Consider the following 15,030-nt stretch of genomic DNA (forward strand, 5'->3'; position numbering starts at 1 on the left):
GCAGGAAAGTGGATCTTGCGGTACAGATTTGAGGATGCCTGACCTACACGGATGTTTTAAGAGCTTTTTTCCCCCTTTAGGTTAACGTCATGTTTGTGAAAGTGCAGTTCAAAAACTCCAAGAAATTCATAAAGTTACAAAATGGATTCACTTTTACAGATTTCATAAATGAAGGTAAGTGTCCTTGTTTTTATCTTATTTGAAATTATGGGCATTTGATATTTGCTCACACTTTAATTGCAGTGATTTGCAGTGATCAATATTACAATAATATATGTCTATTCTATACAACTTTATTAATTCATCAACCAACGTTTAAAACATGAACATTGCAATTGTGAATATTTCACTCCTGTACCATAATAAGGACATTAAGAAAAATAAGTTTCTTAGTATTTTCTTTCTGATTCATTTGTATGCAAAATTAATAATTTAAGCACAACAAGAACATTATTTTCTGCGCTTTACACGCATAAAATATACAAGAAAAAACCTCTGTGAAAAACTTTTTTTGTGTGTGTACATTGATGCATCATGCGATTAATCAAATGATGTTTCAATCTATATTTATGTATTGTAACTCATATTTTTAGGCATATTATTTTAGTATAGTTATGACTGCTTTTATTGATCTACAGTGCGAAGCAGATTTGATTTACAGACTGGAGCAGACTTGAAGATATATGACGAGTCCCACACTGAAATTGATCAAGACATTTTGGAAGAGTTGCTAGAAGCAAACCCAAAATCAACATTAATCATAAAAGATCTTAGTGAAGGTACTTTTGTTCCATACATAAAATAGTGCAGGTTACAAACATTGGTCACAGTTATAGTATTTTTATGTGTGTGTGTTTTTTTGGCAGAGGAAGCAACCAGCTCCACAGATACACTGACAAGTCATTCATCTAGTGAACAAGATGTACCCTCTGAAAGATGTGCCAAAAGGCTCAAAACATCACAGCAAGATGACAGAGTTGGAGCAGCAGAGGAGCAAAGATCAGCAAAGGAGGTGACATGAGTTTCTCATGTTTTTATTTGTTACCATTTAAAAATTATGAAAAATGAGATTCAATTGAATTCAATAATTCAAGTTGCTTACTCTGATCAATCTTTGAGTATTACAGTTGTATTGGTTTTTAAATGACTCTCTGTCTCTCTCGCGCTCTCTCTCTCTGTCTCTCTCGCGCTCCCTCTCTTTCTGTCTCTCTCGCTCGCGCTCTCTTTGTCTCTCTCTAAGCTGTTCAATTAATCCGCAAATCACATTCGTCAAGGGCTGGGGAGCAGCTGGCCCATACAGTTAATGAATAACAGATAAACTACGACAGCCTACATCGCACATCCTGCAATGTGACTCGTGGATTCGTACATCGCGATATCGATGCTTAAACGACACATCGTGCAGCCCTAATGCCCACTATATACAGGTTTTATTATTAAAACATTCCATGTTCTATAGATCTATTTTTCATGTCTGAGGCAATGGAGTTTCGGTTCATTTTTTACATGCTTAAGGTCAGAGGGACCCAAGTGGCAAAAATAGTATCTTGTTTGGTGATTTGAAGTGTTAAGAAACTGCTAAGAAACTTGTATTTGAAGTGATCGCATCGGCACCTCATTTTAAATGTCTTGCGGTACAAGCACGCTATTATATTTTATTCTGCTAAAATACTTAAATGCACACATTTAACTATAGACATTATAGCCTACATGTAATATAGAGCAGACTATATGCAACTGTGCATAGATATAGGGCATAGGACAGGACAAGTTAAAATAGCTTTTATATATTTCCATCTTCTAATGAAGCTTTTTTTTTTTTTTTTTTTAAACAAAAATTAAACAAATTATTTGTGATGGAGCAGACATTTTTGTAATGGGTTATGTTAAAGCCCTACTTGTTAATTAATTGAAAGACATAAAATCATAAAATATCACCATCAATTTTGTACTTCCAAATATTGTTACAACCCCTAAATACAATAAAAGATGTTTAAAATACCTCTTATAACAATTTAAAATACTGTTACAGTTAAAGTTGAACATTGTGTTTGTCTGTGATGCCATTTCTTCCACATTGTGCTTGTGTAATATTTGTATAATTATGCTAATATAGACTAACTGATGAAAAAATTCAGTAATTTATCACAATTGATTTCTGGGACAATATGTAGCACCAAAAAGTATATATATCGTGACAGGCCTAAGAATGATATATGAGCAAACTATGCTTTTATTGTTTTAACATAGATGGTGCTTGCTGCCTTAAAAGAGAAATCCAAAGGAGATGAAATTCTTGAAGAGTACAAGGCCACCGAGACTTTGTCAAATGAAATGAGAAGAGCGCTTGTTAACATACTGGTGGGGCACATGACAGAGAGGCATGGGTAAGCTACATTTACACATTTAAGATAATTGACTATAATATTCCATCTAAATGGAAGACTTTTTTTTTTTTTTTGTATGCATAGATGTCACTTACCATATTTTCCAGACTATAAGTCACACTTTTTTTCATAGTTTGGCTGGTCCTGCGACTTATTTATCTAAATTAATTTAACATGAACCGAGAGAAATGAACTAAGATACAACATTACTGTCTACGCGCTTTATGCTGATCAGTGCTCCTGTAGCCTACCACTGAAAACTGTTAACTGAAATATTAAGACAACTGAGAAAGACTGAATGCAAACAAAATGCCCCCAAAAAGAAAATCCTATTCTGCAGATTACAAACTACAGGTAGTAAAATATGTAGCGGAAAATGGTAGTCGAGGTTACAGGAGCACGGAGCAGCATTGAGCGGCTTCTCGCCGCTGTAAACAGTAATGTTTTCTCTTGGTTCTAAATAAATGTGACTTATAGTCCAGTGTTTTTTTTTCCTAGTCATGATATATTTTTGGATTGATGTGATTTATAGTCCGAAAAATATGGTACGTGCTATCCCATCCCATATATGTACATTTTATTTTTGGTAGGAGGATTCCAACCCAGAAGCAGAGAGAGCAGTATGCCATTGGAATTGTGTCTTTGTTTCCTTCATTGTAAGACCCATTTTCCAAGAAGGGATATGTAAGACTTTTTCCATAAAATTATCAAATGTTTTTACTTGAAGGAATTGATTGATAAGTGGAATCTTTAGATTTAGATGTATGAATGTAAAATGGTCCTGTTTTCCCCCCAAATTTACAGGAGCACTTTTATGATGCAACAAGCGGAAGTGGTTATCTAGCTTGGCGTTTAAAAACCGTTCAAAGAAACCACTCTTGTCACACTGAAAGAAAGAATAAGCCTAGCTCTGAACAAGGAGGTCCAAACATCAGGAGAGACATTAGCTTAGAACATCAGCTTGAGGGAGATGCTCTTGTGGAGGCCATTTCACTTCTTGCTCATACAGGAGTTGAAGAAACCATTTTTGAAAAGATGAGACAGACATTTCGCTATCGCCAGGGACTTGTTCACGATGCTGATACAGCAACAAATATTCTAAAAACCTTTCCAAGGTTTCTAGACACCAAAGGATTAGTAAGTAATATTTAAAATGATTGAATGTTGCTTTAAGTGCATATGTAAGTGTCTAATGCTGATAAATATTTTCAAGGTGAACCAAGATTTTGTTCTTCTGTTCGATTTGAACACATCCTCAAAGCTCTTGGAAAGGTGGAATGGAACCTTTAAGCCAAAAATCATTCAAGAAGCAAGAAACCTGACTAAGACATCTCCTGTGCAACGTCTCCTGATGTCAGCTGAGAAAGCCCCTGAGAATGCCACAGATTCAAGTAGGCAAAAATAGTCAATAAATCTGATTATAGTCATGCTTTTGGTCCCATTCCACTCGAGTGTAATGTTCTTTATTTGTTGTTGCTGTTTTTATTTTACCACAGACTGGGACAGTGATCTATCCACACTGCTTTTACTGGTTCACCTTCTTCCACCATCTGCTGGGCGAAAGATTGCTGCAAAAATAAGTGCCTCTGATGCAGTTGAGAAACTTGTGGTGTTTCATAAGGTAAGGTTTTTTTTATTTTTATACTTGGTTAAAATCAGTTTAAACCTTGTAATTTAATCAGTACTTTCTTCAGTTAACCAAACTTAAAAATGTATCCGTATTTATAAGCAGTGTTTGGAATAACACAGTTTAAAAGAACAGTGTTAGGTAACAACGTTATTTTTTCATTAACGGGTTAATCTAACTAATTACTTTTCCCGTCGTTACAACGCCGTTAACATTACTGGACGTTAAATGCTTTGCGTTACTATGCACTGATTTAATAAACTATGCAATCCGAACGCACCCCTGGCTCACACAGCGAGTGAGGAGGTGGGTTAATAATGAGATAAGCGATTATGATTGGCTACCATGAAACTTATGACTCTACCATAGCCAATCAGAGACAGTGTTTTTGCACAGATGCCAGCACCCGTGCAAGCAGCGCCAAACACACACACACGTGTATGCGCGCGTGACGCAACAGCTACACAGAGATTCGCAGCAGTAGCAGAAATGGCGAGTCAGGAGCAATCCGATGAAAAGTTGCCATTTTCAATGTGGAAAGCACTACTTCAAATTCATTGTGGTCAAAGGCAAGAACGTGCATATAATGTGTGACACGCATCTACAAAGCAAGTGGCCAAAAACACTTTTCTTACAAAGATAATACTTGAAGTGCAGGATAAAACTCTTGCTGTCTGTTGACGTGCAATAAATAAATAATGGAATATGTGTTGTAGTTTTTCAAAAGACAAAGGTTGTATAGTCTGATAAATGTGATAAGATTACCAAGTGTTTAATTTTTTTAGGTCTATTTTGTTACCAGTAAAATGTTTAAAAAGACTAAAATTGGAAGGGTAACTTTGTTTGTTTTTCACCTTTGTAGTCATGCTGCAGCATTGATGAGCACCTGAGGAAAAGCCAAAGTCATCAACCATATCTTCTAGCCATGGGGAGGAGTCGAGACGTGATTGACAGCTACTACATTGCTCTGGATAACAAGCTCATCCCTTGTCAGACAACTGGTTCTCTGGGTGCTTTGGATGAGCTCTTCAAAGTACACTACATTTTTAATATATCCTATGACAACGCTCTCATCAACTTCTACACTTTCCTGCAGACCACGGTTTATAACATAGATGTTGGAAAAACAAAAGAGGCACCAAGAGTGAAAGAACTGCGAGCTAAACTGCTGAATAGCACCTGAGCTGAATCTTGAAAAAATGTTGCTCTGTTTCAGATGTGAAGGGTTGTATGCTGATTCCCATTCACTGATTTCACATTTGAAGTGTGAACATGGTTTCTATCCCACTTCTAAGTCTAGACTTGTTTGCAATCAACAGCGTTGCCGAAAGCAGTTTTCAACATACTCTGGGTTTAGAAAACATTTGGACAAAATTCATGTTCCTTGTTCAGTTGTTCGTCCCACTCAGAGGAACCTCGTTTAGATGATGATCGTGTTGAAAGTGATCCAGTTCTTCCTAAAGTGGATTTAAAGGACATGTGTGCTTCAATTGTTGCGAAGCTGCAGGGAAGTGGTGCTTCTGGTTCCACAGTTTCATCGATTATATGTGATCTTGAAGAGTTTACCACAGAGTTACATTTACAAACGAAGCAGGATGTTGTTAGACCAGACTCCCCTGAACCTTTTAAAAAGAGTTTTGAAAATCCGTTTACCAGTTTTAATTCAGAAGCTAAACGAGCAAAGTTTTTCAGTGAAAGATGGGGAATTAGACCATTAGAAATAGTTCTTGGTGTTCGGTATGACAATAGAAGAAACAAAAGAACTGGCACCTATGACCAGGTTCCAGTTAAAGAGACTTTTGTGTACATTCCCATTTTGGATAGTCTAAAATTTATGTTTCGCAACACTGATATTTGTAAGCATTTTAAATTGGGGTTTGACATCAGTTCAGATGTATACAAAGACTTTAGTGATGGAAGTTACTGCAGAGGCCACCCTTTGTTTTCAAAACACAATTCCTTACAAATCCAACTGTATTACGATGATTTCGAGACGTGCAATCCCTTGGGGTCAAAACATGGGATTTACAAGATTGGCTGTCTATATTTCATTCTGAGAAATCTTCCACCGAAGTTCAACTCTGCTGTACTGAACATCCACTTAGTTTCTCTCTTTCACTCTCAAGATGTTAAAAAATATGGATTTGATACCATTTTAGCTCCTTTGGTAAATGATGTTAAAATTCTAGAGAATGAGGGGATTTATTTGCCCATTTCTTCTGTAAAGGTTTATGGTTCAATTTGTCAGGTTGTAGGAGATAACTTGGCAATGCATGCTCTTCTTGGTTTTAATGAGTCTTTTAACAGTAATTACTTTTGTCGTTTGTGTCTAACTGAAAAATCTGATGCCCAAAATGTTTATAGTGAGGATGACCCAAGAGTAGGGGTCCGTGATAAAGCCAGCTTTGAGATGCACTGCAGGGACCTTCAGTCAGATACACAGTTGAACTCTGTATATGGGGTTAAAAGAGACTCTTCGTTGAACACTTTACAGTATTTTCATGTTTGTTCCAATTATTCCTTTGATATAATGCATGACATACTAGAGGGTGTTGCTCAGTATGAGTTGAAACTTTTATTTGGATACATGAGTGAAAATTTCATATCAAAAAATGATCTTCTTTTAAGGATTTATTCTTTTGACTTCGGTTACACAGAGAGCAAAAACCGCCCAACGAATGTAAACTTGGAACATGGTGGAAATTCCATTGGATTGAACTCTATACAGACACTATGTTTGGTGCGGAACACACCCTTACTTTTTGGTGACCTCGTACCTCCAGGAAATCCAAACTGGAACTTGTTGATCATCTTGCTGCACATTATTAATATTGTCTTTTCGCCTGTTGTAACTTATGGCATGACTGTTTTTTTGAAACACTTGATCAGCGAGCATCATCAACTTTTCAAATTGGTGTACCCTCAGAAAAAGTTAATTCCAAAGCACCATTTTATGGTTCATTATCCTTCGTGCATAAGGAAAATAGGACCTCTTTTGCACGCTTGGAGCATGAGATTTGAAGCCAAAAACAAACTTTTCAAAAACATGCTGAAAAGTTTTAAGAACATCACAAAGTCGCTTGCGAAAAAACATCAAATGGCAATAGGAAACCACTGGGAAACGCTCAGTTTACAGCAGAAAGAATTTGGACCAATGAACTATTTTTCCCTAAGTGACTATGAAAATGGTGAAGACTTGGCCAATGCTTTGCAAATCACAGTACAGACAGACATTTACTCTACCAGTTGGACTAAACTTGATGGCACTGAATATAGACCTGGTCTTGCCATATGCACAGAGATAAAACATGAGATGCCATTATTCTGTAAAATTACCAACATTCTTGTGTTGGGTGAAAATGTTTACTTTGTGGTTGAAAAACTTGTTACAGAGCTCTTCAGTGAGCATTGTTATGCATTCAGAGTTGTTGATGGAAAAGAGTTTGCTGTTGTGAAAGCTGATGATCTTATGCATTATAAACCCTATAACATTCAAAATGCATATGGACCAAATGAGGATACATTTGTGGTGCCTTTTCATTGTTTTGTTTAGGCAGTGTTTTTCTATACATGAAATGTTACAAAGCTTTACCCACATCAAAATGCACTGCATTCAGTGTTTCATTAAAAATGAATTGTGAAAGTATGTTGTTGTTTTGTATTGGTTTATTTATACAATTATTTAACTCTGGACCTAAAATAATTAAGTCTTTGTTTTATAATGTATGATTAGAACAGAGTGCATTGTGTTTATATATAAAGTTTGGGAATAATTAATGAAAGGTAAGAATTTAATGTTTAACTCTTGAGTCAGTGTTACTTTATTAACACTTTTGAAAGTGTTTATTTAACTCAGGCCAGTGTGGATTATATATACACCAGTAAAGTGTTAAAATTAACTCTCATAGAGTTGAATTAACTCTGGCAATTTTGCTGTGCAGCACTACAAATAAAGCTGAAATATAAATGTTATATCAGTAAGTCTAGAGCGATATATCAGTAAATATGTCAATAGATTTGAACTATTCTTAATATGAAATAAATATACTTTTAATAAATTGTTTTTTTTTTACTAGGGCTTGGGATACTTGAACTAAATTTTAATCTAAACCCAATTAAAAAGGTTATTTATATTACTTGTACTAGTAGTGTATATTTTATTGTAGTTGTTTATAGTATTATTACTGTACAATAAATGACAGTATACTGTATTGAATATTCAATTTTCAGGTCTTTTCTTTTTGAGTGCAAGATCTCTTTACAGTTTATCTCTTAATTTCACTGTATCTGTACGCTCTGTTTATGTTGTATACTGTAACAGACAATGACTTTCAGAAGGAAACCTGTTTCTCAAAGGAAGGTTTCTGTAACAGTGTTTTAAACTGATCTCATTAGTGCTCTCTAGACACTGAAGTACTCTGTGTATTTGACAGGTTTGTGTCTCATCTGAGGCCAAAGATTGATTATCACAAAAGATAATGTTTTTTCCCTAAATTATCATTAATCATTATAAACATAAAGAGCTAAAGAAAGGTCAATTACAAGCATAAGCTACACAACAGATCCAGGACAGTCCACTTTAAAATCTGAGTCTGCTTTAGATCAAGTTACCAGTTAGACTGAAGAAACTTACCTGGCAAACACTTCTGAAGATCATTTCTTTCTGATTTTAACTGGTCTCTCTCTTCTGTGAGGTTGGTAATCTTAATCAGCAGCCGTTGTCTCTCTTGAATTAAGATGTCACACACTATGACTGCAGTCAGCAGAAGAACACACATCAGCCCCAAACACACACCAGCTGCTCTGGAGATCGTCACACCATCACTTCCTGAAGAGGATAGATATGATGTTAGTCTCTTCACTTCCTCATATCATACGACTCACATCTTCTGAAACATGTGAACTGTAGACTAACTTTAACGCTTGTCAGACGTTTATTAGTGTGGTTTTTGTTTTTGTGTTTGTGAGTAAATGCAGAGGAACAGTTCACTCAAAAATGGTTTCCTGATTATTTACTCATCCCAGTTTCACTGTATTTGACTGTATTTGATACATTTTTGGTTTTGGAGGAAAACGTGAACAGGTCTCAAAATAAACCTTTTCTAAAGGTCAAAAATCCATATTTAGGAAGCTTTAAATTAATCCACATGGTTGACAAATAAGTGTCTTCTCTAGCAAAACGATCAGTCACTTTCAGGAAAAAAATAAAGCACTAGCACCATCAACAAATGGAGCATGTCAGATCATACTGGAGGACCTGGAAGAGAGTGAATAATCAGAAAATGTCCTTTAATCTCAGTTACCTGTGTGTCGAGGTGTTTGGGGATCTTCTGTGTTGAAGTCTTCTGTGTGTCGAGGTGTTTGGGGTTCTTCTGTGTTGAAGTCTTCTGTGTGTCGAGGTGTTTGGGGTTCTTCTGTGTTGAAGTCTTCTGTCTCTTTCTTATGTTCCATGTCTCTTACAGCCTCTGCACTGACGTAGATATCAGCAATCCTTTCTGTTCGGTCTTCTGAGTCCATTATTGAATCTTTATCCGTGCTATATGACTGGATTCTTGTGCCGTTGAATCTGTGATATCTGTTCTGACTTTACCTCGTACGACGTCCATATATTTTTAGACATCTTCAATGTTGTTTCTTCTTCTCTGCATATTTTCCGAGTTTTACCCTTTTCTATATTTTCATTTCCACATTCAGTAAACTAACACTACTTTCTCTCTCTGTAGTGGACTGTGTTGTGTTCCTCATCTGTTTGTGTGGCCAGTATGTATGCAGAAAGGAAGTGTTTTTACAGAAATACTTCAAGTATTTATGTCAAAGGGAACTTCAACTCACTGCAGAAGGACACTGAAAATAAGTGTTTCAACTATGAGGATTGTGTTTAAATGAGGTTCAAGGTGATGTTGTAAAGTTTCTGAAATGTTCAGGTTGTTGCTGGTACATCAAAAGTCCAGACAGCTGATCAGGTTTTTCAGTCTGGTTCTCAGGAGAGCATCTGGAGATTTTGTTCTGAGATGCTCAGCGTGTTTTTTGGTTGTTGTTCTCTCTCTCTCTCTTTTTTTTTTAAAGGTGTCAGAAAACATGAAACCTCTTGAATCGCTACAAGAGCCACCGCAGACAGACCGAATCTCTCTGTTTGCTGTCTTACGAATCAGCTCAAAGGGGAAATAAGAATAATCAATCATAACTAGTTATGATAAGTTATAAATATTTAGATCCGCTGTAAGTTTTTACTTGATCTCTCAGTGTCAACTGTCTGTCAATTCTAAGAACGTTAATTTCCTGTTTAAATAAAAAACATTTCTTACTATACAATACTACTCAGAGCATGTAGCTAAAATCTGCATGATTAGAAGCTTCAGTTATGAGCAAACAATGAACAACCTCAAGTGTGATACAACTAAGATATTATTTACTACATAAACACTTAAACTAGTCTAACACACACACACACACACACACACATGCATACAGTGGGCATAGGGAAAAAAACTTGAGCAGTAAAAAGAAAAGAAATAAAGGCATGAAGCTATGGTACAATTTGATATTCAGCAGATCTACAGCCTGAAGGACACATCAGTTTCTTAGTTCAAACACACCTTTGTAAAAGATGCATATGATACTAAGTCAGTTATTTTATCTAAACAGATCGATTAACTTCTTCAAGATTTCAAAATCAGATATTATGCTGATAATGTAGCTGTCACACCTGGACTCATTTAGTGTGTTTTTGCCCGTGACCCAGTTTGTGTCTTCGGTGTTTAGTTTGATTAGTTCCCAGGTGTGTCTATTATCTTCCTCATGTGTTCCATGTCCCTGTTAATTTAGTTATTCCATCCACCTGTGTTTCCCCATTATCCTCTGTACATAAGCCTTTACCTTTCAGTTCTGTTTTGTCGGGTCTCCTCACTTGATACTCACGAGCTACTTGCGTGTGTCTTCCTCCGTGATCCATGTTTGGATAACTCCTATGTTAGATAATAAAACCTTATTTCGTTTATCCTCGGCTCCGTGTTCCTTCCGGCAGCGCAAATCGTGACAGAAGACCCGACCCAAAAAAGAAGAAAGTATAAAACTGCGTGTTTTTCCCTCCGTTTTGCTTTAGTTTTTTCAGTCTTTTCGTAGTTTCTATGGATCCCCTCTATCGCCCCGAATTCCTCATCCTCCTGCTGAAGCAGGAAGGACGTTCTCTCGAGGACCATACTAGACGGTTTCTTCTATTAGCTAATGCCACCAGCTACCCGGACGACGCGCTCTGCACCTTCTACAACACCAGCCTGAACTCCAAGTGCAGAGCGTTGTCGCCCGAAGATGGTCCTCGGGAGGATTTCGCCGCATTCGTGGAGTGGACTCTGGCGAGAAATGGTTCACCTTTCACCGTCTGCCCGATAGAGGATCTCGCCAGTCCCACTCACGACCCAGAGACCAGCCAGCCACCATCCCGCCACACGGAGCCAGAGCTCACCGCAGCCGCAGAGCCCGAGCCATCCACTGACAGGGAACAGGATCTCGAGAGTGCGACTGACCAGGTGTGTGAGCCGGCAACACCGTGCATCGTGGGAGTCCTAGTGGAGATCGAGGGCGTGAAAGGAAAGCCCTGCCCACACTCCTGCGACTGAGGGTGAGCTGTATGCAGTCTCTGAAGGTCATATGGAGCAAGTTCTGAATCTGATGGACTGGTCTATGGAGGTAATCCCTAATATTCCTGTTTCTCCGCTGGTTCCGTCCAGCCCTGACTCCCCTGTATACCCTCTCAGTCTCCCACTCCTACCTCCTCCAGTCATTTCCTCTGCTCCATTTCCGCTGGTTCCATCCAGCCATGAGTTTTCGGTTTCTCCGCTGGTTCCGCCCAGCTCTGAATCTTCTGTGTCTCCGCTGGTTCTGCCCAGCCCTGAATCTTCTGTGTGTCCGCTGGTTCCGCCCAGCTCTGAATCTTCTGTATCTCCTGTGTTCCCTCCCGGCCTCCCTCTCCCACCTCCTCCAGGACCTGCTGGTCCCTCTGCTCCACTTTCGCTGGTTCCGTCCAGCCCTGATCCTCCTGTCCTTCCTCCCATCCTTCTCCTCTCTCCTCCTCCTAGACCAGCCAGTTCCTCGTCATCCCTGCTGGTGCCAGTCAGTCCCGCAGCTCACCCTCAGTCCGCGCCATCGGGGCGCGGTGGTTCGCCGCTGGACTGCCAGTCTCCAGCTCCGCCTTGGCGTGTTAAGGCCCTGTCTCCGCCTCCAGCCTCCGAGCCCTGGACTCCTCCTCGGTCCTTCGACCCAGCGGCTCCGCCTTGGCTCTTAGCTCCCTCGTCTCCACCGTGGCCTGTCATCCCACCGGGCTCCCTCGTCCCTCCGGCTCCACCTTGGTCAGTCGTCGACCATCCGCCGCCTCGGGACTCCACTCCTCCGGTTCCACCTCGTCTTTCCATCCCTCCGGCTCTGTCAGGCTCCTCCTTCCCTCCGGTTCCACCTCCATCCTCGGTCGCTCCGGCTACACAGCGGTCTGCCAGGACCCCGCCTCCGCCTTGGTCGCCTGAGCCTTCTGCTCCACCTAGGCCCTCCGGAACCTCGACGTCCCCCTGGCTCTGCGGCTGTGCTGCTCCATCTTGGGCTCCTCACCCACCGGTGCAGTCTCCGCCTGTCGGCCCCCTGGTGTCGTTGACCCCTCCTTCACCATGGCTCCTCCCGCCGTCGACTCCACCTTGGATCTCCATCTGGCTCCTCCTGCTCCTGTCTCCTCCCTGGCTCCTTCCTCCGTGGTCCCTGTCTGCTGGCCCCCTCCTGGGAGTCCGTCCTCCACCGGAACCTCCTCCCAAGTTCCCACCCACGCCTCCCTCGGTTGTTTCTACGGTGCGAGGACGCACCTGCCGGGAGGGGGGAGTACTGTCACACCTGGACTCATTTAGTGTGTTTTTGCCCGTGACCCAGTTTGTGTCTTCGGTGTTTAGTTTGATTAGTTCCCAGGTGTGTCTATTATCTTCCTCATGTGTTCCATGTCCCTGTTAATTTAGTTATTCCATCCACCTGTGTTTCCCCATTATCCTCTGTACATAAGCCTTTACCTTTCAGTTCTGTTTTGTCGGGTCTCCTCACTTGATACTCACGAGCTACTTGCGTGTGTCTTCCTCCGTGATCCATGTTTGGATAACTCCTATGTTAGATAATAAAACCTTATTTCGTTTATCCTCGGCTCCATGTTCCTTCCGGCAGCGCAAATCGTGACAGTAGCACTGTAAGATTACATTTGTTTGAACGCATTATTGCGAAAGCGATTGAGTGTGAATCTGTTTAAATCATGCTTTAACCCGAAAATAATCAGTAAAAGAAACAGACAAACTCTTAACATCCCGCTCGACTCTTGCAGTCAACCTTCTGATCAAGCTAAATATGTTGGCTGTTGGCATGAATTTTACTCGTGATAAGAAGCTCATATTCAAGTGTTTGTGCAAAAATTAATAATGTGCATTAATGACAGGGAGGCGCTGTCTCATCACTTTAATTTTTCAAGATAATGAATGTATAATTTTTTTAATTAACATAATATCGTGGTGTCTCACATAGGTACATTAAAAATATATCTACAGAAAGCTTGAAATGTTTTTAAACGAAAAGGAAGAGTGCAATGTGTGAATGTTGCATTTCTCTCGTCGGAGAGAGCCAGCACTGTGAATAAAACCAAAACAACAGTCCTATATAAACCTGTTCAGCAAGTGAAAGACTCATAAGACACTTGTACATATGAAAGAGCGATTCACACCTTTATCTCGACCCCACAAGCCATCAATAACTATCCAAAACCCAACCCCCTCCAGCTGAACAGAATTCGTCTGTGTTTTGGCTCTGAGGAACGGTGTGTTACTGGGCTGAAACATGCCTGCACTCAGCAGCACTAGGCTACTATTTGTATTCATAAATCATCAATTAATAATTAATCATTATTTTATGAAAATCATTGTTATTTGTGATCGTGGATGTTTGCGGGAGGCTTTAAGACCAAGCGGAGTCCTCTGTTCCCGCCTCACAGCGCGCGGGTCTCCGAGGCTTCACTGTCTGCGGTTTGACTTTACTGAATCAGATTGAGGCGAACTTATTGATCATGAGCCCAACATTTAGCAAGGCAGGAAAACATTCATTCTACCTGAAGGAAGAGTATTTTTTGAGCTAATGCTGTCAAATATATATAGAGAGAGAACCAGTCTAGGGCTATATTCTTAAACTTGGAGCTCATTATATTGAAGTACAAATCCAAACACCAGAAATGTTATGAAAATTATGCATTTTATTTATTCACATGCTGTATGGTTGAAATAATATTTTAGTTCACAACTTTAAGTTCCATTGGCTAATGTTTCATAAACCTTCAGTTGTTATGCTCTAAAATCCATGCCATTATTAATGTCACAGTATTTTTACCACCTAATCTTTAAAGTCACAATTCTATAATGGTCAAAATTACTCAGGCCAATGGTATTTTAAAATTTTTTTTTTCTTCTTCTTATTATTATTTTAATAATTGTAGCTTACATACAGTAGCGGCGCCAGGATTTTTATTGTAGGTGGGCCTCCAGAAAACTGGATGGGCCAGTTAAAATAAGACCCCCCCCCCCAAAAAACGGGTTTCCCTTCATCTCCGTTCCAGTGCTTTTCTGCGGCACTGAGGAGGACAGCAACTTGTATCGCTGTCCTCCGCTCAGTGCTGAAGGCAAGCGGACAAAGAAATACACCTTAATTGTTGGCAGTAAGCTAACTTCATTTATCTCCTATGAACGTTCAATACACAAAAAGACTGAAACGGAATTATATCTTTGGAGGTTCTGTTTCTCTCCATTTATTTACAACACGGCGGGCAGGGAACTGTCCAAAATTATTTAATTGTTTCTTATAAATTCAGAATGAAAAGAAGAACTATATCGGCATGAAATAACAGCAGCATTGAATCTGACACAGCTGCTAAACACAAACAGCAGGAAAACGATACAAAATAATTTCTCCTGTAGCTTATTTCTTCAGAATAATTAAATTAATAACATATCTAAC

General features: G+C 39.4%; 1 pseudogene; it reads left to right on the forward strand.

Moving 5' to 3' along the window:
* Positions 1–2,101: 2,101 nt before the first annotated feature.
* Positions 2,102–5,226, forward strand: LOC127968319 (uncharacterized; annotated as a pseudogene).
* The last annotated feature ends 9,804 nt before the right edge of the window (positions 5,227–15,030 follow it).

The sequence above is a fragment of the Carassius gibelio genome, chromosome A4, assembly GCF_023724105.1.
Source record: "Carassius gibelio isolate Cgi1373 ecotype wild population from Czech Republic chromosome A4, carGib1.2-hapl.c, whole genome shotgun sequence".
Lineage (NCBI taxonomy): Eukaryota > Metazoa > Chordata > Actinopteri > Cypriniformes > Cyprinidae > Carassius > Carassius gibelio.